We start from the raw sequence: 27149 nt of genomic DNA, 5'->3' as shown, positions 1-27149 counted from the left end.
CTGCAGCAAGGGGAAGCAACCCTGCCTGAGCCAAAGTGGTGTACATGCTCATGAACTGTGCTAGAGTCTCCTAAAGTGCTGTAGTAGTAGTAGCAGTAGGCGTATTAGGTGCCTGGACTCCGGCTGGAACTACTGGTGGTACCTCGGTGGCAGCTTGCACAGGTGCTCTAGCTATACCACGTGCACGTCCTCAGCCTCTACCCTGGCCCTGGCCTCTGACGGTTGCAGTAGGGGGCGCAGGTGCCTGATCATCTCGGATAATGTATGTCCTCACCATCTGTGAGAGAATAGAAGATAGAAGTTTAAAATTGTGACATCAAATCTCGCACGACAAGGAAATCAAATGAAGTGGAATTTTCCTAACAGCTACATACCCTCTCGCAGATAAGTACAGGTGTTTCCATACCGATCCACGAGACTCTAATAAATCGGCTTGTGATTCATGACTCATATGAACCTAGAACTCTGATAGCAACTTTTCACAACCCCGGTTTGCCCTCCGTGAACCATCGTGACGGCACCTAGTCTCTACGACTAGGTAAGCCTAACAATTCAAAAAAAGTAAACCAATTTGCAAAAAAAATAATTTAAAACTGAAATACTGATATAAAACAGTAAATTTAAAGTGCTGCTTGGCATACACAATAATAATTCTCGAAAGCTAAACACATTTTTCCCAAAACCAAGAATCTCATGATCACAAGCCTTTGAAAGTCTACAACGTCTAACTCCATAATATCTAACAAGGATACAAATATGGAAGGGCTAATACAAAAAGGAGAGTAGAAAAGGGACTTTTCGGTCTGCGGACGCGGCAGATATACCTTTAAGTCTCTACGAATGCCTCGACTCAAGCATGGAAAGTCTGCGTGGAGGTATCTGGATCTGCATATGAAAAACATGCATAGAAAGGGCATGATTACACCATAGAGGTACTCAGTAAGTGCCAAGCCTAACCTCGGTCGGGTAGTGACAAGGAAGGTCAAGGCCCTACTGAGATTAAACAATATAAGGGATGACAGAATAAGATAAGTAGTACAGTTGAAAGCTGACAGTAAGAATTTAATATAGAATATTAAGGAATACAATAACTGGAACATAGATAAAACAATCACAAGGAAATACCACTCTTCAAAAGGATAATAACTAGGGATCTCTCAGTATCCCGAGGATCTCTTAGTACCCTCAATATGTGCCAGGGATCTATTGATATCCTCAATATATACTAGGGATCTCTTTGTATCCCGAGGATCTCTTGGTACCCTCAATATACATGCCAGGGATCTCACGGTATCCCGCACCTTAGCTCAAATCATAAATGCGTCCAGGGGATCTCCCGGGATGTCGTCCCGTATTCCCAAAGTAAAACACACAGCAGCAACACAAAGAATACTCAACTAAGCTCAATTCTGTACCAAGTAAAACAGGTAACTCTAACCTAACATGCTTCACATAATATAATTAAGGTAGTTTAAGCAAGTAAGCAATTAAGTTAATTAAACATGCTTTTCTAAGCTAACAACAGACTTAAATTTGCAAGTAGTATAAAATAGGAAAAAGGAACACAATTAAAATTACTTAAAGAAAACCGGATTTTCAATAATTAGCTCAAATACGCACTCGTCACCTCACGTACAAGGTATTTCAATTATCAAATATACCAAATCCTAAGGGGAAAGACCCCCACACAAGGTTAGGCAAGCCACTTACCTCGAACCAGCTCAAATCAATCCGAAACCACGCTCTTGCAATGAGTACTCGACTCCAAATGGCCGAAATCTATTCAATTTAATTTCATAAAATAAATAACACTTCAAGTAACTGATTCTACAAAGAAATTCTAAGCTAAAACACGAAATTAGGTAAAATGACCAAAATGCCCGTCGGGCCCATGTCTCGGAATTGGTTGAAATTTAAATTTCCATAGTCCTCACACTCTCACGAGTTCAGTCATACCAAAAGTACAAAAATCGGACCTCAAATGGTCCCTCAAATCGTCACTCAAAGGTCTCTATTTAGTAAAGCACTAACCCCCAAATTACCATTGAGTTTTCTTAAATTTTCATGTTTATAATAATAAAAATTACCCCAATAACGAGTTTAGGGACCAAAGACCTTACCCCAGTGAATTTCTCCGAAAATCTCTCTTGAAAATGCTCCCCAAGGCTTCTTCCCGTTTGAAAAAAGGTGAAAATAGCTCAAATTCGCGAAGACAAGAATTTATATGTTTCTGCCCAGCTAATCTGCTTCTGCAGCTCTGGGACCGCATCTAAGGTCCCGCTTCTATGAGGACATGGTCGCATCTGTGACATTTTACTTAAATCCATTTTCCGCTTCTGCGACAGACCTTCCGCACATGTGGTCTCGCAGGTGCGTTACCCTTCTCGCACCTGCGGCTCCTGGAGCTGGACCAAATTTCAGCTTCTGCGGTCCAATAGCCGCTTCTGCGGTGCCGCACCTGCGGTCCTACACACGCAGGTGTGGTTATGACAGGTTCAGCAATGCAAAAATCTCCCTAAGTCCAAATTCAACTTCCGTCAAGCACCCGAAACTCACCTAAGCCCCCCGGGACCTCAACCAAACATGCAAACCAGTCCTAAAACATCATTCAAACTTGTTCCAACCTTCGGAACGCTCAAAACGGCATCAAAACACCAATTTAATATCAGATTCAAGCCTAAGAACTTCAAAACTCACAAATTACGCTTTCGATCAAAAAGTCTATCAAACCTTGTCCGAATGACCTGAAATTTTGCACACACGTCATATTCAACACTACGGAGTTACTCCAACTTTCAGAATTTTATTCCGACCCTTTGATCAAAGTCTCACTATCGAACCGGAAACTTCAAAAATTCGAATTTCGGCATTTCAAGCCTAAATTAGCTATGGACCTCCAAAACACAATCCGATCACGCTCCAAATTCCGAAATCACCCAAAGGAGCTAACAGAACTCTCGAATTCTATTCCGAGGCCGTCTTCACACTGTTCTGACTACGGTTAAATTTCCCAAACTTAAGCTCTCATTTAGGGACTAAGTGTTCCAAAATTTTCCGAAACTCAAAACTGAACATCCCGGTAAATCAAAATAGTAGAAATAAATACGGGGACAACAGTTAATAGGGGATCGGGGCATTAATTCTTAAGACGACCGGCCAGGTCGTCACACTTGCCTATGAAAACAAAACAAAGCAAAACAAACATAATACCAATTTTCTCTTTTAAGACCAAAATTGAACTCTAACTATAAAGTTAGTACTGGAGGAAAAAAATAAGACGGTTTGGTAATTAAGACCAACTAATTTCAAGCAACTATACAGTAGTTTGCTTCGGTTTCTTGCAGTCCATCCATTGTGTCATAAAGTGGCCTGTTTAATGTCTCTGGCAGGTATATTACCCGCAACCCTCCAGCAATTCCACATGTCCCAAACACAGCAAATGGTATGCCTCCCCCTAAATCCACCATAATTGGTGCTAAAATTGCATCCATATGAGCCGCTTGAGTTGCACGGAATACACAAACAGCAAATTGAAAGTCCCAGCCATTGCAAATATCCCAAGAATTCCACACACTATGCGAACAGTTTTTCACGCTCCGTAACCTTTCATCAAGCTTCCAGCAAGACAGAAAATTCCACTGAGCCACATTGTCCCTACGGCTAACGGCTTTCGACCAAGCTGCCTGTCCAATATTATTGCGGTTAATAAATAGGCAGGAATTTCACCCGTGGCGTTTAGTGCAACGTTAGCGTAAAGATTGGTTCCGAGATTGACAGCATTCAAACTTATCACATAATAGACAACGGAACAAAAGAAGTTAATAGCCACAACTAAGATGAACCCAATCTGCGTGACAGGAAACCTTAGTACATCTAATAGGGATCCGTTTAACGCTTATTTGGTATCGGGTTCTAGCAATAGTCATTCGGATTGAGAAGTAGGAGCTTTGTCGTCATTCACTTCACTGTCGAGTGCAAGAAGAATGCCATCAGGAAGGTGTTTACCATTTGATATGGCGATTTCGTGCATGAACTTCATGGCTTCATCTACTTGTCCTCTAACAAGGCACCAACAAGGTGCCTCGCGGAGGAAAGGAAGTACGAGAACAACGAGCAGAACAGATGATACTGAAGAAGCAATGTAAAGAGAGCACCACAGTTGGAAGAAATAAGCAATATCAGATCCACTAGAGAAAAAATAGAATGTGGGCATTGCTGCTACGCCACGCCAGGACTGGCCAGGACAACGGGTTCAGTAGCAAGAACGAAAGCACAAAGGCCAGTGCCACCTGTGCTGAAACCGGAGAGAAGGCGGAATAAGGCATAGGTCCAATAGTCCGAAGAAAAAGCTGTTAAACAACCAAAGATAGCGTTCAAAATGCAAACGCTCGCGAGGGAGCCTTTCCTTCCTAATTTGGAGTCTGAAAGATGTCCAAATACTAACCATATTTAAAAGCGTTCCATATTTTCTCAACACCTCAAAGTTGGGATTGTATCAAAATTAGGGATATCTACTGTACCTTACATGGATGCTACTATAGTGTACTTGTTTTTCCCGTATAGTTTCAACTTGGAAAGGTATAAACGCCGAATTTAATTTACTCAACTAGATAATTAAAATTCTTTTGCTTTTTTAGCATGTCCCAAAAGAAATATCACATTTATGTATTTAGAAGCAACAATAAACTTTAAGATTCTTGTTTTAAGCTTAATGAAATTGTTAACCCTAGAAACTGATAACAATTGAATTTATACGTGGTTTTAAGGACACGTGATTTTACTTGGCACAAACTAAAAAAATATGTAAATTGATATTGAAATTGAATGTAAATAGAAATAAAAGTAAACCAAAAATAAATGTATAGCTTTGGCCCTCGAGCTAGGTCGCCCTCGAACCAAACAAATATTCTACTGGAAAGTATGAATAGAGCAGCAGAGTATTGAAAGCTTAAGAGAAAGGTAGTATATTGCTTTGTGTAGCGTGAATATGATGTCTTTTACAAATGATCAAACCCCCTTTACATAGTAGTGGAGTCCTACCTTTGATACAATTCTAAATACAGTAAGAAATCCCATGATTAGCTAATTAATCGGCCTCTTCTTGATACATGTAGAGATTTCCGCCGTGATCCTCTCCCGATCACGGATATTTTGGCTTTCCGTTATTTGGCCCGTTATTTAAAAATTGACGCTGAAGGATGGAAGAAGAAAATGGATTGCCTGGCCTTAGAAAAGGAGACTGCTCCAGCCCAACTGGCCTCGGCTGAAAACCAGCTCCAAGGTATGAAAGAGGAAATCTCGGTGCGGACCAAGAAAATCGATGAGCTTCAGTCCCAATTGGGTTCAACAATTTCTGCTCGGGAGAACCTGGTTGGAGAGCTTGAAACGGCCAAATCAGAAATTAAGGCAGCCAAGGCTGATACTGATGCAATGGTGGCTATTTACCAAGACGATGCCGAAGCCACTCAGATTCGAGTAAAGGAGGTTGCCAAGGCCTCTCAGGTTCGAGCAGAGAGGGTCACCGAACATGCCAAATGTCAATCTCTGACACAACCCTGGTTCGCCCTCCGTGAACCATCGTGACGGCACCTAGCTACGACTAGCTAAGCCTAACAATGCAAAAAATAAACCAATTTGCGGAAGAAATAATAAAAACCGAAATAGTGAAATAAAAGAGTGTTTAAAAATGCCGCTTGGTATATAGAATATCAACTCTCGAAAACTAAATACATTTCCCAAAACTCGGAATCTCATGATCACAAGCCTATGAATGTCTACAAGTATCTAACTCCAGAATATCTAACAAAGGAAAGAAAATACAGAAGGGCTAATACTTAAAAGGGAGAGTAGAAAGGGACTCTTCGATCTATGGAAGCGGTAGATATACCTCGGAGTCTCTACAAGCGCCTCATCTCAAGCGTAATAAGTCTGAGTGGAGGTACCTGGATCTAGACATGAAAAACATGTACAGAAAGGGCATGATTACACCACAACGGTACTCAGTAAGTTCCAAGCCTAACCTCGGTCGGGTAGTGACGAGGAAGGTCAGGGCCCTACTGAAATTAAATAAAATATAAGGTATGAAAACATATGATAAAGCGGTACAATTGAAAGATAATAATAAGAATTAAATACAAGATAAGAAGGATAACAACAACTGAAATAGAGGCAAAACAATCACAAGGAATACCACTCTTCACAAGATAATAACCGGGGATCTCTCAGTATCCCGAGGATCTCTTAGTACCCTCAATATATGTCAGGGATTTCTTGGTATCCCGAGGATCTCTCGGTATCCTCAATGTATGCTAGGGATCTCTTGGCATCCGGAGTATCTTTTGGTATCCTCAATATATGCTAAGGATCTCTTGGTATCTCGAGGATATCTTGGTATCCTCAATATGAATGCTGGGGATCTCTCGGTATCCCGCACTTTAGTTCAAATCAAATACGTACAGGGGATCTCTCAGGATGCCGTCTCGTAGTCCCAAAGTAGAGTACACAGCAATAACACAAAGAATACTCAATTAAACTCAAATTCATACCAAGGTAAAATAGGTAATTCTAACCTAGCATGCTTCACATAATACAATTAAGGAAGTTTAAGAAAATAAAGCAGTTAAGTTAATTAAATATGCTTCTCTAAGGTAACAACAGGCTTAAATTTCAAGTAATGTAGGCAGGAAAGGAAAAACACAATTAAAGCTACTTTAGTAAAACATGATTTGCAACAATTAGCACAAGTACACACTCGTCACTTCATGTACAAGGCATTTCAACTATCACAATACCAATCCTAAGGAGGATGTCCCTCACACAAGGTTAGGCAAGCCACTTACCTCGAACCAGCTCAAAATTAACCCGAAACCACACTTTTGCCACGAGTACTCGACTCCAAATGGTCCAAATATATTCAATGCATAATGTAAATAACACTTCAAGTAACTGATTCTACAATTAAGTTCTAAGTTAAACACGAAATTAGGTAAAATGACCAAAATGCTCCTTGGGCCCACGCCTCGAAATCGGGTAAAATTTACATTTTCAGAATCCTCATACTCTCGCGAGTCTATATATATCAAGAACACTAAAATCGGAGTTCAATTGACCGTCAACTATCCATTTTAAAGTCTCTAAATCTCAAGCCCTATTTACCCATTTTGCACTGATTTTTCCTAATTTTCACCACTAATTAGACCTTTAATCACATATAAATGAGTTATGAAGTCAAAAATGTTACCTTCAAGTGATTCCCCTTTAGTTTCCTCAAAAATCTCCCTCAAAAGCTTCAATCCCGTTCAAAAATGGTGGAAAAATGAAGAAGGGTCGCGGATAGGCTATTTAACTGCCCTGATTTAACCCTATGCGATCGCAGAAATACCTATGCGATCGTATAAGACAACTTCTTCAAAACAATGCGATTGCGACCAGCTCTATGTGATCGCATAGAGCAATTCCATCACCCCACCGCCACTTCAAGTCCTTCTATGCGAACACAATGGTCTCTATGCGAACGTAATGACCAATACTGCTCACCCTATGCGATCACAATCCTTCCTTCGTGATCACGATTCACAAAAATCGCCTACCCCTCGAGTTACTCTACGCGATCGAGGATGGACTCACGCGATCGCAATGAACAAATCACTGCTGCTAAAATACCAGAAAACCAGCAATCTCCCAAAGACCAAAAGTGCCCGTTTGAGCATCTGAAATACACCCGAGGCCCCCGGGACCTCAACCAAATCTACCAACGTCTCCCATAACATTATTCAAACTTGTTCCAACCTTTGTAACGCTAAAAACAACATCAAAATACCAATTTAGCATCGGATTCAAGCATAAGAACTTCAAAAACTCTCAAAATACGCTTTTGATCAAAAAGTCTATCAAACCTCGTCCAAATGACCTGAAATTTTGCACACACGTCATATTCAAGACTATGGAGCTACTCCGACTTTCGGAATTCCATTCCGACCCTCAGATCAAAATCTCACTATTGAACCGGAAACTTCAAAAATTCAACTTTCGGCATTTCAAGCCTAAATTAGCTACGAACCTCTAAAACAAAATCCGAACACGTTCCTAAACCCGAAATCACCCAACGGAGCTAACAGAACCATCAGAATTCCATTCCGAGGTCGTCTTCATACTATTCCGACTATGATCAAATTTTCAAAACTTAAGCTCTCATTCAGGTACTAAGTGTCCCAAAACTCCAAATAATTCCTCCCGACAACTCACAATAGTGAAAACAAATATGGGGAAAGCAATTAATAGGGGATTGGAGCGTAAATTCTGTCGTCACAATCTCAAAGGGAGACCCTTGAGAAAATTCATGTTTGGGGATTTAACCTCACAACCAAGATCGAGAACTCTAAGGAGATCAAAGTTGAAGCTAGGGAATTAGCTTACCCCGATGATAATGATGACTCTGAAAGCTTGAGTGAATCCGAAAGCGGAGAAGACCCCGAGGGCAGAGATGTCTCTCCTGGAGGCGACCAGGACACTTAGGCTTTTAAATAATTTTTGAATTTCTGTTGAGACCGCTTCGGCCTTTGTAACGAATTTCCATCGAGTCATGTTGCCCTTGTAAAATATTTTTGATGAATATATAAAACTTTTTCGCTTCCATTTCTTCTGAGTCTGTTGTCCTTTTTTTGATTTATACAAAGGTCAAAACGCCTTAGCATAAAATTTTGATATTGTCATAAAATTATGATGTTATATTCAAAAGTCTAAGGTTTAGATGGTAAAGAGCGATAGTGAGTACTGCCCTCGACCGTTTCTGATCGGTAATCCCTGTTGATACCTAATTTTTCCCTCATATATTAAACATATATACATATACTTCAAAATAGTGCATATGCATCATCATTTGATTTATAAGCATACAAATATTTTTCATAATTTTTAAAGGCTTTAAACCAATTTATTCCTGCATTTTTATTATATATAAATATCCAATAATTATCCTTCAAATTATTTTAGGGTGATTTAATCATCCAAACTCATCATTTTATACTAATATGTATGTCTTAAAATAATTTACTGCATTTTTTACAATTACATTTGCATTTTTAGGCTAATTGCACACTTTTGCAATAATAGCCCATATTCATGTAAAATTACGATATTTATGCAAAAAATATCTTTTTATAGTTTTATAATGTTAAGTTATTATTTTTACTCATTTTAGTGCATAACAACTATTTTTTCTATTTATTAATTATTTTATAAATTATTTCTTGCTAAATATTGAGTATTTAAAAACTAGCCTAATTCTAAACCTATTCTTGGACCTAAACTACCCAATACACAAGCTCAATACTCCAGCCTAAACCAAATGACCTCTAACCCAATAACCTAACCGGTAACCCATTTAGTTAACCCGCCCCAGCCCCTCTTTAAAATCATAGCCGTTGATCTCGGAGATCAACGACCCACAATCAACCTAACTCTTTTAATTATACCCAAACCCCCCTTAACCCTAAACCATTCTCTACGATCCGCCGCTCTTAAACTCTCTCAAGCGCTCTCTTCGTCTCTGCAAACCCTAGCGTCGTAACCTCTAATCCTCTCCGATTCTGACTCAAAAATGGAATCAATCATTGATTCACTTACCTTATTAATCTCCTCTCACTAATGGTTACTCGTTTTTGATGTTACCTAGTTGCTTGCCTAAATATGGAAAATGGATCTCTTCAACTTCGAACCAAAAACTAGTTCAGTTCCTTTTCCATCTATGTTCGTTCTTGTTCTTTTATGGTATGAATCTCTGTATATCTTTGTGATTCTTACTTACCCTAAAGATTAGGGTTTTAGATATCTTTTATATATAACTAAATATGGTTCGATTATGTGATTTTAAATGTTATCTCATCTATATGCATCCTATTATGTGTAAACTCGTTCTCCTCTGCTGATTTTTTACTTACCTTAAAATTAGGGTTTCAGATTCCTTTAAATCAAACCAAATCTGGTTCGATTCTTTGATTGTAAATAATATTCCTGTCTATGTTCATTTTATTCTATGCAGCATGTGATCTTTTACCTTATTGCCTGTCGATTTGTGTACTTTACCTAAAATTAGGGTTTTGAAATTTTCTCCGTTTCTTTATTGATTTTGAGTGCTTTCCTTCCTAGTACTTGACTGATGATTTTTCATGTTTTTGTGTTCGACTGCACTGTATAAACCACTCCCTATTCCCCTTTGAAATAGCTTCGGAATCATTAAGAACTACAAAAACAAAAGTTGTGTGCTCTTTGCTCTTTAATAATCTTGTTCTGCACTTTAGTTCCTGGCCGACTGAAAGCCAAGGCTAGAAATTTTGAGTTCTTGTTCCTTTGGTGATATTCATAACACTATGGGCTTCCTTTCTTTCTTGTTTCATTTAACTGGTGAGTTACAAAACCTTCGACATTTCATTTACACTTGCCTAACAATAGCATATGTTTTCACTTTTGAAGATTGTTGCTCGATATGTTTATGGGTTGTTCTAACTGTCTTACTTCAATTCCTGACTTTGCTAATCTAAATGTCATTACATTTATAATTTAAGACATGTTTAGACCTGCTTGGAGTTGGCTAATTCCCTTGGATCCTGCCAAGCAAATGTGTTACTGATAGCCATCTTTTGAAAGTTTAAGTTTGCTGTTAGCCATTTTATTTGAACATGCGCTCCTATCCCCTTTTTAGATTAGTTGACTAAGTATGAATGTATTCTTTAAGTATGTAACAAGTCTGTTTCTGAATTTGCTGTGATGTAACCTGTTTTGTTCCTGTTTTGACTTCCCAGTAATTGCCCTAAGTAGTTCTCAACATGTTAGGTCCTGTTACTAATTGATATGATCCTTTCTTGTGACTCTAGCCTTCTGCAGTTAACATAATTTGAACTTTCTTTTTCTTCCTACTATGAGCTTGTAATTGAACTCATTTTCTGAAACTTGGTTAAATTTGTGTTAAATCCAAGCATGTCTATTATCTACTTTTGTGTGATCAATTTGGTTTTGTCCTTCAGTGGTGTTCCTTAACCTCATTCTATTCTTTTACTGTCTGGTCCCTTTGAGTTCTCCTTCTTAGCCAGCTGGAAGCGAAGGCTACTTAGATTCTGTCCTTTGACCTCCCTAGTGTGAGCACTTCTCAGGGTTCATTTGAGACCCTTGTGAACTCTGAAACACTAGGACTTGGTCCCTAGTTATTCTCGGAATCTCTCCTGTTAATCTCCCTAGTGTGAGCACTGCCCTAGGTTCTTGAAGCCTTTGGGAACTCTGACATACTAGGGCCTTGGTTCTCCATGCTCAGCTCTGTTTTATACCTACTGGGTGAATCACTTAATTCCTAGATGCCTTATGTCCATGAAGATGTAATTTCTGGGCTATTGTGAAATATGGGAATGAAGGCCTGGCTTGGCCAAGGTGTATCTTTGGGCCTGCTATAGGCTCCCTATAGTTATTTTTTCTGTAATTTACTTTATTCATTCTGGGTCTATAATAATTCTTGTAATAACATTCTGGGGTATTAGTAAAATTGGGGAAGGGATTTTATCTTACATTTGCATTGAAATGGGTAGAAATCCCGCCTATAGGTATTCTATTTTGCTAAAAAATGTGTCATTATGCTCAAACATGTTTAGTTATTATGTGTTAGAAATTCTGCTTATAGGTTCTTGCTTATAGGTTCTTAATTTGGTTCAAATGTCTTCTGCTTTCACCTGTTAGAAATCATGCCTATAGGATATTGAATGGTTAATACCTCAATGTGCGTATAGGATTATGTTAACATGCACACTACCTACTTTATGATTTAGATATCATGCCTATAGGATCTGAATAGAAATCATGCCTATAGGATTTGAAATCAATTTTAACTATGATAATAGAAATCCTATTTATAGGGTCTAAAATTAGTCTTAATTATTGCCATGCTCGTTTCTTTAAAGAGTTTTCAACACTTTGCTAATTATCACTATTAGGAACCATATCTATAGGACTCGACTATGTAATTCTAAACATACTTCTGTGATCACCATTATTAGTTACTACATGAATCACCTAGACATCATGCCTATAGGTTTTAATCTCTTATGCTTGTAATTAATAGGCAACTATATAGGCGTTTTTGGAAATCGTGTTAAAGGTAAGGACTTTGCACACGAAACTGCCTACTTATTAAAAATCCAAAATCACATAGAGATCCTGCCTATAGGGTTCTGCAACCTTAACTTGTTAAAATCTGCAACTGTCAAATGCTCAATGTGTTTGCGTGCATTCGTTGTCAAAGTGTGGAGGTTAACTTGAGCCCTTAATTGCTTTTATATGAAGTCCAACTTGTTTTGCCTGTCGATTAGTTTTATCATTTGAGCAGCCTAAGTTGAAGTCTAGAACTACCTAAATAGAGGTCCAAAGCCTCCTGGACCATAGGCATGAGACAGGTAGCACACACATAGGGTGCAGTTTAGAACCAACTAGTGCGCTTTAGTTAACAACTTAAAGATAATAATCGGGTAGCAGGAGATGGTAGTCTTTTCCCGCTGAATAATATGAGTAAAACCCTATTTTGAGGGAGTTACAAAGTATTATTTATATTGCACGGGGTGATCATTTAGGCTAAAATTTTTAGGACCCCCCATCTTGTGTTTAAATCAATTACTTGTATTTAATAATAAACTTCGACCCCCCATCTTGTGTTTAAATCAATTACTTGTATTTAATAATAAACTTCCCAAATACCTTGTTTTCTTAGCTTTGATTACATAGAGTAATTCATATAATTGAGTCCGGTCAGGACCCACAGTTGTGGACCTCAAAGAGTGCCTAATACCTTCTCTTCAAGGTAATTTTGAGCCCTTACCCAATCTTTGGTGACACAAACTAGTCAAATAGAGTTATCTGCAAAATAGGTGCCATAACGCACCTCAAACTCGTTAGGTGGCCACTCTGTCTTTTTGCACAGTGATTAAAAGAGTTTTCAAGTGTTGAAAACCCAATTTCGCGAGAAAAAGTGGCGCGACAATCCCTGAGTGAATGTTCAAACTTGAATTAAGGTAGCCCTTAGGCTTAACACGTATCTCAGATTTGGGGTAATAATTCGATTTTGAATCAATTTGATCGGGCTTCATAGATAGTCCCTGAGTAAGGATTTTCTCGAACTCGATTTAAAGTAGCCATTAGGCCTTTGTATTTTTGCTTTCTTTTGTATCTTTTTCGAGGACATTTTAGTTGTTGTAACTTTTGTGTTTGGCCGATTTGGCCTTTGTAAAAAGATCTTTTATGTATATATATAAGGCTTTCTGTCCTTTTCAGGTCTTAAAATTTTTTCCTTTGCTTTATCATTCATATTTGCAAAGGTTGGAATGCCTGAGCATGAAATAATAAGGTTGTGTTTGAGGGTTCGAACAAACCCCTACCTTTATTGCCTTTCTGGGTTAAGGCGTTATCCGGGTTTGAATTTACCAAAATTTTCTCCCGAAAATATCTTAAGTTTGCGATTTTGCCGAAGGTAGCCTTTAGAACCGGTTGTGAAAGAATTTTTTCTTTTTCAAAGGCCTATTTTTGTTACGGATTTTAGACATTGCCAAACCGTGTTAAACTGGCCATAGCCTTTTAGCTCGGGTGTAGCCCAGTGAGCTTGCTTAATTTAATAGTCCCCAAGTGGGTATGGTCGTGGCCTTTAAAATTCGGGGGTTGCCTGATAGGTCTTATATCGACGATATTTTGATAGCTCGATCTATTTCGAAGTTGATTTTCGAACGACAGTCCCCGAGTAAGAGAGTGACCGTCCGAATTTTGATTATAATCAGCACCTGAGCCTATTTTCTTAAAAGATTGAAAGTACCGGATTGTAAAGTGGAAATTTTTCCAAGACATAAGATAATTACAATGAAAGTACTTCTATTTATTCTTGTCAAAAGTAGTCATACATGCGTACATGTTTTATGTCAGAGCACGAGCAGTCTAAATAGGCACGGTTTGTTTTGACCATTTGGCCTTTACAATAAATCCTACCTATCGAGATCCTTCTATTTCGAAATAATTTCTTTGCTAGAACAATTTGATATCTGAGGGTAACCCCCATCCCCCTAGTATTCGAGGTTGATTGTAAAGAAATCTGGTATACTGTAAACACAGTTTGGATACCGATTCGTAATCAACCTCTAATTCTAAGTTAGCACGATCTATTATTGCCTCATTAAAAACCCTACCGGAAAACCCATTTGGGACAAAACCAGTCTAAGGAAAAAAGATTGCAACACGTTCTTTCAGAACTAAAGACTTCATGATGATAAATCTACCGATGTCTCTTGTTGACCACCTACAAGTGTTAGTTTAAAACAAAAATGAAAATAGAAAAGGGTCGTACCTTAGCAGTAATATCATCTTAGGTGAGATACATTCCAATTGCTCGGTAGTTTTTCCCCATTCATCATTCCGCGCTTGTAAGATCCCTTTCTGGTGACTTCAAGAATCTGGTATGGTCCTTCCCAGTTTGGGCCCAATTTACCTTCGTTCGGATTTCGAGTATTGAGGGTGACTTTCCTTAGTACCAAGTCCCGAATGCTGAAATATCAATGATTGGTTCTTTGATTGTAGTATCTCTCGATCCGTTGTTTTTGGGAGGCCAATCGGACGATGGGGGATTCACATCTTTCATCTAATAATTCTAGGCTTGTATTCATAGTCTTGTTATTTGACTCTTCTGTCGCATATCGAAACCTGATGCTTGGTTCTCTGACCTCGACCGATTTTAGAGCTTCGACACCATAAACTAATGAAAATGGGGTAGCACTGGTACTAAACTTCGATATTGTACGGTATGCCCAAAGAACCTAGAGTAGAATTTCCTTCCACTTCCCTTTTGCGTCAGTTAACCTCTTCTTAAGGTTCTGGATGATGGTTTTGTTGGGAGATTCGGCCTGTCCATTTTTGTTGGGATGATAAGGTGATGATAGGATTCTTTTTATCTTGTGATCCTCGAGAAATTTAGTCACCTTGCTGCCGATGAACTGCTTTCCATTAACACATACAATTTCGGAAGGCATCCGGAATCGACATATGATGTGATCCCAAATGAAGCCGATGACTTCCTTCTCCCTGACTTTATCGAAAACATGTGCTTCAACCCACTTAGAGAAATAATCAGTCATAAATAAAATAAATTGAGCTTTACCTGGGGCACATAAAAGAGGGCCAACGATGTCCATTCCCCACTTCATGAACGGCCATGAGGACAAGACCGAATAGAGTAACTCCCTAGGTTGATCAATCATCGGTGCATGTCTTTGGCAGTTGTCACATTTTCAAACAAACTCTTTCGCATCTTTCTCCATGTCGACCCAGTAGTATTCGACTCTGATTACTTTGTTGACCAATGATTCATCACCAGAATGATTTCCGCAAGTGCCCTCGTGGACTTCCCTTAGAACATATTCGGTATCTCCCGGTCCCAAACATATTGCTAACGGACCATCAAACATCCTTCTGAACAAGGTCCCATCTTCGGACAAGGTGAATCATGATGCCTTTGTGCGCAGCCCCTCGATTATTTTGAGTCCGAGGGAAGCTTTCCGTTCTTCAAATATTCTATGTATTTGTTTCTCCCATCCTAGGTCAAACTTATGGAGTTTACCTCGTCGTGGCCTTCCTTGACCACTGACCTCATGAGTTGCACGACAGGCCCCAAATTGAGTTCGTTGATTTTGACCGATGGCCCTAGGTTTGCTGGGGCATCAGCTTCGATATTCTGATCTCGAGGGACATGTTGCAAAGTCCATTCCTTGAATCGGTGTAGAGTTACTTGTAGCTTGTCCAGGTATCTTTGCATTCATTCTTCTCGGACTTCAAAGGTTCCATTAACTTGATTTACAATGAGCAGGAAGTCACATTTGTCTTTGATTACCTCCACTCCCAAGTCTTGGCTAGTTCGAGACCTACAATCATGGCCTTATATTCGGCCTCGTTGTTAGTTAATTTTGCAGTCCTAATAGATTGTCTAATCACGTTACCTGTGTGTTGTTTTGACATGATGCCGAGTCCGGACCCTTTTACGTTCGAAGCACCATCCATAAAGAGGGTTCAGATTTCCGAGGATGTACCCAATAGTTCTTTTTCGACCTCGGGTACTAAGGCAGGTGTGAAATCAGCCACAAATTCTGCCAAGATCTAAGACTTAATGGTTGTTTGGGGTCGATACTCAATATCATACCCGCTGATTTCTACAGCCCATTTGGCCAATCGTCCTGAAAGTTCGGGCTTATGCAAAATATTTCGAAGAGAATAAGTCGTTACAACACATATGGGATGACATTGAAAGTATGGTTTTAGCTTCCTAGAGGCGTTTATCAAAGCAAGCGCTAATCTTTCTAGATGGAGATATCTAGTTTCAGCCTCTCCTAAGGTCCGACTAACATAATAGATAGGGAATTGTGTACCTTGTTCTTCTCAGACCAGGACTCCACTTATCTCTATCTCCGATATTGCCAAATACAAGTAAAGTTATTCATCTGCCCTCGGTGTGTGAAGCAACAACATGCTCGATAAGTATCGTTTAAGCTCCTCCAAGGCATGTTGGCATTCCGTGGTCCATGTGAAGTTATTATTTTTCTTTAGCAATGAAAAGAATCGATGGTTCTTATCGAAAGACCTCGATATGAATCGCCCCAGAGCGGCTATGTGCCCCGTTAACCTCTTTACGGCCTTTATGTTGTCTACTACCATGATGTCTTCAATAGATTTCATTTTGTTGGGGTTGATTTTGATTCTTCGATTAGATACTATGAAGCCGAAAATTTTCTAGAGCCGACCCCAAATGTACACTTTTCTGGGTTGAGTTTCATGTTGTATTGTATACCGAGAGTTTTTGCAAATTCTTCAAATGGTCCTCTGCTCGCAGGGGCTTACCTTGCATGTCATCAATATAAACTTCCATAGATTTCCCTATTTGTTCTTCGGACATTTTTTACTAGGCTATGATAAGTTGCACAAGCATTTTTAATCTGAACGACATTACATTATAATAGTAGGTCCCATACTTAGTGATGAATGAGGTCTTTTCCTGGTCTTCCAGGTTCATCTGTATTTGGTTGTACCCGGAATAGGCATCGAGAAAACTAAGGATCTCGTAGCCGTTCGTGGCATCGATCATGCGACCAATATTAGGCAAAGGAAAAGAATCCTTGGGGCATGCTTTATTTAGGTCTTTGTAACCTAGACACATCCTAAGTTTGTTCCCCTTCTTAGGGACTACTACTACGTTTGTTAACCATTCAGGATATTTTACTTCACGGAAGGACCCTATTTTGAGAAGTTTGGTTACCTCATCTTTAATGAAAGCGTGTTTGACCTCAGATTGGGGTCTTCTTTTTTGTTTCACCTGATGAAACTTTGGGTCTAGGCTTAGTTTATGGGTGGTAATTTCCGATGGGATCCCTGTCATATCGAGATGAGTCTAGGCTTAGTTTTAAGGAATTGAATAAGTTTTCCCCTAAGCTCGGGAGCTAGCCCTGTGCCCAGGTATACCTTTCGTTCGGGCTGGTGTTCGACCAGTATGATTTTTTCCAACTCTTCGATCGTTGACTTAGTGGCATCAGAATCATCGGGGACTATGAAAGATCAAGGAACCCCATAGTCATCATCCTCGTCAGTCCTTTGCTTCTTTGATTAGGTTCGAGGACGGCGTCTGTTGTTGCTATTTGACTTTCTGTTTCCCTTCGAATTTGACCCCTTCATTGATGAGAGTGCCGATATCATTATTACTTCATTGACGGTAAACATTTCCTTGACGGTGGGTTGCTCTTTGTAGACTATTTTGACTCCCTCTGCCATTGGGAACTTTAGAACCTGGTGAAGGGTCTAGGATACCGCTCTCATGTTGTGGATCCATGGCCTCCCGAACAGGGCATTGTACCTCATATCGCCCTCGATCACATGGAACTTTGTCTTTTAAATGGTCCCAACCACGATCACTGGTAAAGTTATTTTGCCTTTTGTGGTTTCACACGCCATGTTGAGCCATTTAGCACTCGGGCTGCGGGCACAACCTGATCCTGTAGACCGAGATGTTCTACGACCCTCGATCAAATAATGTTGGCCGAGCTACCTGGATCAATTAAAACACATTTAACTTGAGTCTTAATCATATGTACTGATATTACCAGTGCGTTGTTATGGGGTTTCACGATCCCTTCTATATCCTCATAATTGAAAGCAAGGTCCCTTCTAGTACATAATCCCGAGTTCGCTTCTCCCTTGTGATCGACTCCTTAGTGCGTTTTAATACTTGTCCTTGAGGAATATCTACCCCTCCAACGATCATGTGAATCATATGTAGTGGCTCTTCTTTCTTGTTTTTTCTGTTAGAATCTCTATTTTTTAAGTGATTCTTGGCCCGATCGCTTAAAAATTCTCGAAGGTGCCCTGCGTTGAACAAACGAGCTACTTTCTCCCTTAGCTGCCTGCAATCTTCTGTTCTATGGCCATGGGTGCCATGATACTTGCACATTTGGTTGGGATTTCTCTGGGCTTGATCGATCTACAGAAGTCGAGGCCACTTGTATCTTTGATACGTCCGATGGCTGATATGATGGCGAATGCATCAGCGTTGAAGTTATACTTTGATAGTCGCGGTGCTTCTTTGGGCCCGACATCCATATTGAAACCATTCTTGCTCATGAGCCCCTCGGAACTCTAACCCCGATCATTTATCCTTTCACCTTAAATAGGGTTGCGCCTAGGTCCGTTATATCTCCGGTCTCTATTGTATTGCCGGTAGCGATCCCTGTTCGAGCGTGGCTCTTAGTCGATGTCCCTTTTGAATCTGTCAACGGGCCTGATAGGATAAACGGACCCAGAAAGAGTCCCTAGCTAATCGTATTCGACCCTAATCTTTTATTGGTACCGATTATACACATCGGCCCAGGTAACAACTCGGTATTCAATCAAGTTCTGTTTTAATTGTTGTGAAGCCACAGAGCTTCGTACATTTAATCCTTGAGTGAAGGCCTGAACGGCCCAATCATTGGCGATTGGTGGTAGATCCATGTGCTCCATTTGAAACCGATACACAAAGTCCTTGAGCATCTCGTTATCTTTCTGCCTCACCTTGAACAGGTCCGACTTCCTAGTCTCGACCTTTATAGCTCCGGCATGCGCTTTAACGAAGGAATCTGCAGGCATAGCAAAAGAATCAATGGAGTTAGGTGGCATGTTATGGTACCATATCATCACTCCCTTCGACAAGGTCTCCCCGAATTTCTTCAATAATACGAACTCGATCTCATTTTCCTCCAGATTATTCCCCTTAATCGCACATGTATAAGAAGTGACATACTCGGTGGGGTTGGTCGCTCCATTATACTTGGGAATTTCTGGCATGCGGAACTTCTTGGGAATCGGTTTTGGAGCCGCGCACGAGGGAAAGGTTTTTGCACGAACTTCTTTGAATTTCAAACCCTTCAAAATTGGTGGTGCCCCAGGAATTTGATCAACCTTGGAATTATAGGTTTCCACCTTTTTGTCATTTGCTTCAATTTTCTTCTCCCCCGATTTAATTCGTTTTGTTAGTTTCTTGAGCATTTTTATGATTGCGGGATCGGTCCCTGATTCACCGTTGTTTGATATCTTTGACGCCGATTCAGCCATACGAACAACTTCCTATGATGGCTCGGGCTCGATCTTGCTTGGTGCATGGTTCTGGTTTTGGAGTTGTGCTATTGCAGCTTGTTGAGCCTACAACATTTTGAAAAAAAAATGAGGAAGGCTGATCACGCCTTCCTCATCGCCTTATGCGTTCTGACCGGTTGATCGAACGTCTCTGCGTACATTATTTTTAGGATCGACGGCCAAATTTGAATTAATGGCAATATGGGAACTAACGTTGATTGGGTCTGCGGCGGGGACTCCATCGAAGTCAACTGGTGGTACTTCATTCCCTGGGGAGGCTATGTTGTCATTCTCACCATGGAGACTGAGGCCACTGTCTGTGTATGTGTGTGGTGCTTAAGAGTTTGACATGCTGATCCTGAAATCAAAGATACTCACAAGAACAAGTATAAAATAGTGTGTGTTACGAAAGTTAGTACCAGACAATCACTATTATTCTTAGCCCCATGATGGATGCCAAACTGTTTACCCTAAAAATGGATAACAATTGAATTTATACGTGGTTTTAATGATACATGATTTTACTTGGCACAAACTGAGAGAATATGTCAATTGTTATTGAAATTGACTGCATATAGAAATAAAAGCAAACCAAAATAAACGTATAGCTTTGGCCCTCGAGCTAGGTCGCCCTCAAACCAAACAAATATTCTACTGGAAAGTATGAACAGAGCAGCAGAGTATTGAAAGCTTAAGAGAAAGGTAATATATTGCTTTGTGTAGTGTGAATATGATGCTCTTTACAAATGATCAGACCCCCTTTATATAGTAGGGGAGTCCTACCTTTGATACAATTCTAAATACAGTAAGAAATCCCATGATTAACTAATTAATCGGCCTCTTCTTGATACATGTAGAGATTTCCGCCGTGATCCTCGCCCGATCACGGATATTTTGGCTCGGTAAGCTTCCCTCGATCTTGCTCGACCTCTATCCTGCGTGGTTTCAATCTTTGCCGACCTCTATCTTGATCGGTCTCTGGGCCTAGAGCTCGGCAATCTAACTTTGTACCATGGTCCGATATAACATGGGATCGAACCTTGACCTGCCTCGTTCTAGGATATGTCCGATTTTGACCGTATACATAACTAATTTATAATCACATACATATTTAATGAAAACAAAGGCATACTGATCATGCAGCCAGCAAAAAATATCGATTGGACAAGCCCAATCTTAAACTTGTGTCCACATATCAATCCGAGCTCTGACACTGTAGAACTTCCTAACCACTACCACGAGCCAGGCTCAAGGTCACACACTCTCCATTGCTAAAGAACGATGTCTAGTCAAATACCGCCATACTGGTTCACGATCCGCGTAAATCATGATAATATTGTGAATCCTCTCCAGCGTCCAAGCCAGGCTGGTTAGAACATTTTCATAGCGAAGATGTAAAACAGATACACCAAGTATCACAGCTGCCACCACCCAAACTCCCCGCAGTACTTTTCTAACATTTCATCCATTGTTATCTTCTTAGGAGAGATGAGTGGCGGCGAGAGGTCTAAATAGTTGATTGCTAATGCGTTTGAGAACATATGTCTTGGTGTTAATTTGTCCATCGGTTGAGTGCATACTTTTAGGAAAGAAATTTGATGAATCCCTGTATAGAGTTAGAGGCATATGTGATTTTACTTGTTTAACTTCAAGGTGAAATATTCGTTTTTTATCCGTAATTTAATGCATAATGGTTTATATGATACTTTTAGTGCCGTGAAGCATGCTCGTTTTTGACTCCAATAATCGATGCCCTCCCCTTTTCACTCATTTTGATTTTCTCGTGAAAGCACGACTTAGGAAGTTCCATTTTTTGAAGTTTGGTTTAAGAAGGGGACATCACTTTGCAGGGATTGTCTTCAAATGTCATAAATGTGACATTTTAGAATTCAGAACCAAGGTCATTTTTAAACCAGTACAGTTATGTAGGATTGACAACTTATATGAGCCAGCTTCGCCATACAAAGTCATTTGTTTGATTTGAGAGTTAGAATGTTGAATTTCCCTTAAGCAATGCAGACTTATGTAAATTGAAAATGATATTAGATAAACTTATATTCATGTAATCATGCCCTTATAGTGTTTAGCATTTGTCGGAGAGCATGATTGAAATTCAACACATTCCAATTAGCTTTTTTTTAATTAAATTCATGCTTAAGTAGTTCATCTATGACCTTTATTTTTGTCTGCACTTGATCTTATAGAGTTTATCCTTGTAATAAATGACCATGTGAAGTCACCTCATAAGTAGGAAGATTGAACCTCAAGGACCTGTTTCCCGTGAGTTGGTCCTATTAGGACAATTACCAAAGATAAAAGATTATAAGGGTCAATCATCATCAAAAGTAGAAAGCTTTCTTTTAAGTCCTAATTCTAAAATTAGGAAAGTTGTCTTCATCACTTAACAAAATGGCTTTAACATTCTAAAATGAAATAGACTCATTAAATATTGTCTATAACTATCTATACTAGCATAATTAGCTAGAGCATCAGTGTCACTGTCACCATACAAATCTACCATGTCGTGATGGCGCCTAACGTGGAACTAGGCAAATCGACTCTTTTACCAAAATAACCTGATAATCCAAAATAAAGATTTCTTTAAGCTATTAATTAATAAAACTTTATAATATAAGTCTAGATAATAAAGTGCGGAAAAAAAGTCCGACATTGGAGTGTCACTAGTCATGAGAAACTACTAAAAACTGTCTAAAAATGCTAAGACTAATACAGTCTGGGAAAAACTACTTATAACAACTAAAGGAAGATAGGAGGGAGAAGTGCAGGGCTGCGATCGCCATGTAGATACCTTGCTAAATCCACGAATTCGCGACGGATAAAAATCACACGTCCAGCAACCCCTGGATCTGCACACAAGGTGCAGGGAGTAATGTAAGTACACCAACTCAGTAAGTAATAAAGGTAAATAAAGACTGAGCAGCAAGAAACAAAAAATCCACGTCATTAAATCTCAATAAGTACAACATGCTTTCAAATCAATAAATGAGTGAAATCATCTCGTTTAAAATCCAATTTTGGTAAAAATCATTTAAAGATATTTTTCAATAGTTTCAACAGAGGTTTAATGCAATTTAGAGTAAAAATGATGAAAGTCAAAACTAGCCCCTCGGGTAAACACGAATCATAAATCGCCCCTCGGGCATAGCATCACTCATAATCAGCCCCTCGGGCAAACCTCACAGTCACTCGTAAACAACCCTTCGGCACAACATGAATCAAGAACAGTCCCTCGGGCAAAAGCATAATATCACTCACTCAGGGTACCTGCGCTCACTAGGTGTACAGACTCCGGAGGGGGTCCTACATCCCAAGCTCTATAACAAGCCACCTCGTAGCATAAATCAATCAGGCCCTCGGCCTCTTATAATCATAAATCAGTAACATCATGCTGCGGCGCGCAACCCGATCCCATAATATCCTCATAACACAGGCCCTCGGCCTCACTCAATCAGAAATCTCTCAAGCCACTCGGGTTATCATTAAAATAGGGTGCTTAGCCCAAAATATCATTTTATGCATAAAAATGGAGTAATAAAGACTGAGTTATGAAATTAGTAAACATAGCATGATTGAGTGTAGATCTTAAAACAAAAACAATGAGAGGATAATAAGAAAAGACCTCTAAGGTCCAAACACCATTGGCACGAGGCCTAAATATGGCGTTCAGCCCATATGCCCGTCACCTAGCATGCGTGTCACCTCACAATAGTAAAATGATGTAAAATTCGGGGTTTCATACCCTCAGGACAAGATTTACAATCATTACTTACCTTGAACCGGTCAAATCCCTACTCCGCGATGCCTTTGCCTCTTGAATCGGCCTCCAAACGTCCCGAATCTAACCAAAAGCAATATAATGTGATCAATATAGGCCAAGGGATCAATTCCAAACAAAAAACTATCAATTTAGACCAAAATCTCAAAATTCACACAAATCTAGCCCTCGGGCCCATGTCTCGGAATCCGACAAAAATCACAAAACTAGAAACTCCTTTCACCCACGAGTCTATACATAGACAATTCATAATAATCCGACATCAAATGGTCCCACAAATTCTCAAATTAAACTCTCCAATTTCAAGCCCTAGTCCCCTCAATCTCATCCCTAATTTATTCTAATTCCAAGCTTAAACAACTGAAAATTATCTTAATAACAAGTATTATGCTCAAGTAACTTACCTCAATGAATATCCCCTTGATTCCGTCTTCAAAACCCTCCAAAAGCCTCAAAATCCGAATGAAAAATGCTGAAGAATGGCCAAAATTCTCGAAGGGTTCCTTATATACTTTCTGCCCAAGCATCTTGCACTTGCGGCCCTTTACCCACATCTGCGTGACCGCTTCTGCAGTCAAAACAACCGCATTTGTAGCTTTCACTTAAACACCCAATACCGCATCTGTGCCCCAGGCACCGCACCTACGGGCCCGCAGATGCGTCAAGCTCACCACATCTGCGGTTCTTCTCTTGGCCCACAAATTCTGTATCTACGGCTTCTCCACCGCATCTGCGGCCTTACACCTACAATCCCTAATCCGGAAGTGCGGAAACATCAGAAGCAGCAGCTTCAGCTGCACCATTCCATTTCTAATTCCCCCATTAACCATCCGAATTCATCCCGGGGCCCTCGGGACCTCTACCAAATATACCAAGAAGTCACATATCAATATTCAAATTTAGTCAAACCTTCGGAACACTCAAAACAACATCAAAACACCAAATCACCCTCGGATTCAAGCCTGCGAACTTCTAAACTTATGAATTCCGCAAACGATGCCGAAACCTACCAAATCACCTCCGAATGACCTGATATTTTGCACACACATCATAAATGACACTACAGACCTAATCAAATTTCCAGAATTCCATTCTGACCCCGATATCAAGATTTTCACTACCGACTGGAAAATGCCAAATTTTCAATTTTGCCAGTACAAGCCTAAATCTACCACAGACCTCTAATTTACATTCCGACCATGCTCCTAATTCCAAAATCACTTAACGGAGCTAACCAAACCATCAGAATTCACATCCGAGATGATTTACACATAAGTCAATATCCAGTTGACTTTTCCAACTTAATCTTCTAAATAAGAGACTAAGTGTCTCTTTCCACTCTAGAACCACTCCGGACCCGCACCAACAAACGTTCATCCTCGAATGAGTCTAGAAACATACTTGAAGCCTCAAATAGGTGTGGATATCTGCTGCGCATCTCCATCTCAGTCTCCCAAGTAGCCTCCTCCACGGGCCGACATCTCCACTGCACTTCCACTGAAGCTATATCCTTTGATCTCATCTTTCGGACCTGCCACTCCGAAATAGCCACTGGCTCCACATCATAAGTCAAATCATCGTCTAAATCAACCGTGCTGAAATCCTAAATATGAAACAGATCACCGATATACTTTCGGAGCATAGAAACATGAAATACCAGATGCACCCCCGACAAGCTAGGTGGCAAAACAAGCTCACAAGCCACCTCCCTAATCCTTCGAAGCACCTCGAAAGGCCCAATGAACCGAGGGCTCAACTTGCCCTTCTTCCCAAATCTCATAACACCCTTTATGGGTGAAACCTTCAATAGAACCTTCTCCCTAACCATGTAAGACACATCACAAACCTTCCTGTCAGCATAACTCTTTTGTCTTGACTGAGCTGTACGAAGTCGCTCCTGAATCACCTTCACCTTGTCCAAAGCATCATGTACCAAGTTTGTACCCAAAGCCTAGCCTCGACCTTCTCAATCCAAACCACTTGAGATCTATACCGCCTCCCATATAAAGCCTCAAATGGAGCCATCTGAATACTCGACTGATAACTGTTGTTATATGCAAACTCCGCAAACGGTAGACACTAGTCCCATGAACCCCCAAAATCAATGACACAAGCGCGCAACATGTCCTCTAGTATCTGAATAGTGCGCTCAGACTGTACGTCCATCTGAGGGTGAAAGGTTGTGCTCATCTCAACCTGAGTACCCAACTCTCACTGCATGGCCCTCCAAATTGCGATGTAAATTGAGTACCTCTATCTGAAATGATGGAAACTAGGATACCATGTAGGCAAATAATCTCTCGGATATAAATCTCAGCTAACCACTCTGAAGAATAGGTAGTACACACTGAAATGAAGTGTTCGAACTTGGTCAGCCGATCCACAATCACCTAAATAACATCGAACTTCCTCAAGGTCTGTGGGAGTCCAACTATGAAATCTATAGTGATCCGCTCCCACTTCCACTCTGGAATATCTATCTGCTGAAGCAAGATACCCGGTCTCTGATATTTATATTTTACCTGCTGACAATTGAGGCACCGAGCTACAAACCATACTATATCTTTCTTCATTCTCCTCTACCAATAGTGCTGTCTCAAATCCTGATACATCTTCGCGGAACCTGGATGGATGGAATTCCGCGAGCTTTGGGCCTCCTCCAGAATCAACTCCCAAAGCCCATCTATATTGGGCACACATATCCGGCCCTACATACTCAATACCCCATCATCACTAATAGTCACATCTCTGGCATTGCCGTGCTGAACTCTATCCTTGAGGACAAGCAAATGAGGGTCATCATACTGGCGCTCTCTGATACGATCAAACAAGGAAGACCGAGAAACCACACAAGCTAGGATCCGACTGGGCTCCGAAATATCCAACCACACAAATCGATTGGCCAAAGCCCGAACATCAACCGCCAGAGGTCTCTCCCAACATGAATAAATGGAAGACTGCCCATACTCACCGTCTTCCTCCTCAAGGCATCGGCCACTACATTGGCCTTTCCCGGATGGTACAAAATAGTAATATCATAGTCCTTTTGCAGCTCCAACCATCTCCGTTGCTTAAAATTGAGATCCTTCTACTTGAACAAGTACTTGATGATACGATGATCAGTAAATACCTCACAAGACACACCCTAGAGATAATGCCTCCAAATCTTCAACGCGTGAACAATGACAACTAACTCCAAATCATGAATAGGGTAGTTCTTCTCATGGGGCTTCAACTGACGAGACGCATAAGCAATCACTCTACCATCCTACATGAACACGCACCCAATACCAACCCGAGAAACATCAAAATATACCGTATAAGAACCTGAAGCTGATGGCAATACTAATACTGGAGTTGTGATCAAGGCAGTCTTGAGCTTTTGAAATCTCGCCTCACACTCATTCGACCACCTGAAAGGAGCACACTTTTGAGTCAATTTGGTCAAGGGTGATGAAATAGATGAAATACCTAAACGAACCAACGGTAATAACCCACCAAACCAAGAAAGCTACGAATCTTTATTGCTGAGGACGGTCTAGGACAACTCTGAACTGCCTCTATCTTTTTCGGATCAACCTGAATACCCTCATTGGGCACCACGTGCCGCAAGAAAGTCACTGAACTGAGTCAACACTCACACTTGGAGAACTTTGCATAAAGCTTCTCCTCCCTCAACTGCTACAATACAACT

General features: G+C 40.2%; 1 pseudogene; it reads right to left on the bottom strand.

The window, feature by feature from the left end:
* Positions 1-3305: 3305 nt before the first annotated feature.
* LOC104211513 (organic cation/carnitine transporter 4-like) lies at positions 3306-21128 on the bottom strand (annotated as a pseudogene).
* Between the last annotated feature and the right edge of the window lie 6021 nt (positions 21129-27149).

This window comes from Nicotiana sylvestris, chromosome 7, assembly GCF_000393655.2.
Source record: "Nicotiana sylvestris chromosome 7, ASM39365v2, whole genome shotgun sequence".
Classification (NCBI taxonomy): domain Eukaryota; kingdom Viridiplantae; phylum Streptophyta; class Magnoliopsida; order Solanales; family Solanaceae; genus Nicotiana; species Nicotiana sylvestris.
The sequence above is the reverse complement of the archived record's forward strand: the minus strand, read 5'-3'. Positions and strand labels throughout refer to the sequence as shown.